A 3,462-nucleotide genomic window follows, 5' to 3' on the forward strand; every position below is an offset into this window, starting at 1 on the left:
CTAGCCTCCATAAGTGCGCTTGTAATCGCCCCAGAGCTGATAAACGGTCTTTCCCAGAAGCTGTCTGAAGTAATCGTCAACGTAACCAGTCAGCCTCAATTTCTTGTTGAGTTCAGCCACAAAGTTACTTCTCAAGCCAGTGCAATAATCAAGAAATCTTGCAGTAACATCGTACCCTTAGTAGAAGCTATCCCCTCCTCCTGGCTTTGCCCAGTTGCTCGGAATATAACCCGACCTCAACCTCACGTAGTCCGCGATTCCTTCGATCAACCATCCCGGGGCTTGCCCGTTTCCATTCCACTGCAAAACATGAGTCAGTTCGTGGTATAGAACCCCTGTGATCTCCCTCTTGACATCGCCGGAATACCTCGCGATGTACCTTCCGTTGAGATGGATCTCGTTGGTCGTTGCATATGCCGGGACTTGAACCTGGCTGTCGGGGAAGTTTTCGAGGGTCAAGACGAGTCGATTGATGTCCTTTCGTTGCGCAGCTGAATATTGCTCGAACCATCTCCATATATCGTACGTGGCAGTTATGAGAGTCTGCCTGGCATATGAGACTCCGATTTCTCTGGTGAAGCGGGCATATCCGGCGCTGGATCCAACTCTGTTGACGAAGTCGTAAACGTTGATTGCGTGGGTGCCCATGCTGGTAACCTCTAGGGTTACCACGGCCAGGAAGGAGAGGGAAAAGAAATGGTGATTAGTCATTACTGTTATATCTGAGTTAATTACATTCAGTTACTCGAGTAAAATAAAGTGCAGAAAGTAAAAGAACACACAATATGATATCACAGTTCGGTGCCCACACTTACTCTGTGGAGCCACGCCCAGACAATAAACAGTTACTATGTTCCAGAAATTACAGACACTGGACGGACTTATTCACTCAAGGACTCTCTCCTAGACAATGACGCCGCTGTGACGAATCTCCACAGTGATTTGTTTAGCGTGCACCACACGTCTTCTTAACTGCACGGCAAACTCCCTTCGACCGACAGAGCTTCCTCCCGAAAGCAACAAATCCCTCTCCCGAAGGACGATCTCAATAATGCACAAGGCTCAAAAAAACTCACAGACTCTTTTATGAAAATATTCTATTAAACCCATCTACCGCCTGAGCAACCTGAAGCTTCTTCAATTATAGACCTTCTAAAACTCTACTTCTTTCACGTTAATGACATACCCCATAACAAATCTCTTAATCCAACTAGATAGCTTATTCAAATTCTCTCCACGATCTTCTCCAAGTAATATGCATGCTATCTTATCTACACAAATAAATTTGCTTCATTATCTCCACATGCACAATATCTTCACAATGGCTTAGTTATCACCTTGGCTCTATATTAATCACCTCACGTAAATTCAAGTAGCAATATATATATATATATATATATTCAAAGATGATGCCTTTGAAGTATATCTCGTAGAGACCCAATTGAAACAAACCAATGCACATTCGGATAATACATCTCCTTTTTAAATCTGAATCACTCCTTTAAAATAGCAACTTAATCTCCACATTATCTCTTTCTAGAATCCCATTTAAATTCAAATAACCAATGCCTTATCTTTATCTCTCTAAATCTCAACCAATGTCTTATCTTCCTTTGACCAAGCCTTTATCCTTATCTCTTCAAATATTAACTTAACAAAATCTGCAACTTTAACTTCAAATCTGATTCGAATTCTTCTTCCACAATCTGAAATCTTCTTGAACCTATTTTTTGAATTTTTACAAGATTGTCAATAAATTGCCAACTAATAAAAATACCTAACAATCTCCCCCTTTGGCATTTTTTAGAAAAACTAACAAATGACCCTAAAAATTCAAAAAACGTAAAGGATTACATTGTTCTCTCCTTTTTGACAAAAATAAGCCAAAGACACAATGAAAAAAATAAAAAAATTACACCCTAGAACCGTCTTTAGCAGCTGATGTCGCAGATCATGTTGTAACATTAGTTGGAACACTTGGTGCAACACTTCGCACTAGATATCTTCGAGAGCATTGATCTCTATAGCTTACTCCCCCTGAATTTTTTCTTTGTCTTACTCCCCCTGAATTAGTACATGCTTCTAAAGAAGTATAAGCCTTATGACATCTCAAATCAGATTTCTTTACCCACACATGTCTAGAAAAATTATTTTTCACATCAATCTTCACGTTAGGTGTCTTCTTTGAGTTTGCAAAATTTAGTGGATTAATAAACATACCTTTCTTCAAAACATTTAAATACTTGTAGCATCTCGGTCTTATGTGGCCAGGTAAACCGCAGTAATGGCATGTGCGGACAAACCTTCTATGTCGAGTGGATGAGATAGTAACATTCTTACTGGAGGAAGTCGGAGGCTTAGGAGCAGGCGTCTTCTTCACAAACACTGTTTTGGATGTTGAGCTCTCACCAATATAGACAATGCCATGTCGATCACCACTCGCTTTTCCTATTGAGAGAATGTGATCCAATTTTGAGGTGCCCGAATTCATCATCTTCAATGACTTTTGAGTGTGCTCCAATTCACCTCTTGTCTCCTGCAGCTTTTTCTCCTTTTCAACTGTTGGTCTCCGAATCGAATTCGGATGCGGAAGTGTGGTGCGGGGGGAGAGGCAGATCGTGTATAATAAAAATTTTCATAAAACTTTTGAGATACTCTATAGATTATATTAATCTATGCATGAATAAATTAATCTCATTAATTTATATATCCCAAGAACTCAATCAGGAAAAATACCTGGAAGCCGACTCGGATGATAACTTGAGTTCTTTGACCACGAACAGTCCTTGCTCCAAAGCTTTGTGTTTAGAAAACCAATGTCTTCCATGTCAATTCTTAGAATCCACGAAGACGTGTGTGTGGGCACACATGAGACAAAACGAGTTACAATAAACACTCGAATTTCCACAAACACTAACGCATGCATGATGTGGAATTTTTGGAGAAAATTTTTTTTCCTTCCTCTCTAGAAAGAGAATTTCGGCCAGCCTATCAAAATAGGGCAGAAAAATTGTTTCAAAAATTGTCTTCACAATTTTCTATCATTATCATATTTATAGAGTAGAAGTCAAACTTCTGGAAGGAATCCAATCTCTATCTCTAAGATAAAGCTTGTTAATTATCTCCTATTTGAATTTGGAACAAAATCTCCTCTTATCCTTATCCATTGTGGCCGGCCACCTTAAGGGGATTCTCATCCCTGTGTGGCGCCAATATCAGATAGGGAAGGAAGAGAAAATCATCCTTTATCCTGTAGTCCAATTTTGACTCAAATTCAAATTCCAATTTAAGTCAAACTTAAATTAATTTGAATTCTAAATTGAACAACTTATCAAATAAGTTGAAATGGATAAATCTAGATGTGTTCAAATTCAAATTTAAAAAATCACATTATTTAAATAATAATTAATTCTCAATCAATAATTTTCGAGTATTTAATTTTAGAATTCCGTAATTCTAAAA

At 38.5% G+C, this 3,462-nt stretch overlaps 1 pseudogene; it reads right to left on the reverse strand.

The window, feature by feature from the left end:
* On the reverse strand, positions 1 to 711 carry LOC21409664 (annotated as a pseudogene).
* Positions 712 to 3,462: the final 2,751 nt, after the last annotated feature.

Source organism: Morus notabilis, unplaced genomic scaffold, assembly GCF_000414095.1.
Source record: "Morus notabilis unplaced genomic scaffold, ASM41409v2 Scaffold115, whole genome shotgun sequence".
Taxonomy (NCBI): Eukaryota; Viridiplantae; Streptophyta; class Magnoliopsida; order Rosales; family Moraceae; genus Morus; species Morus notabilis.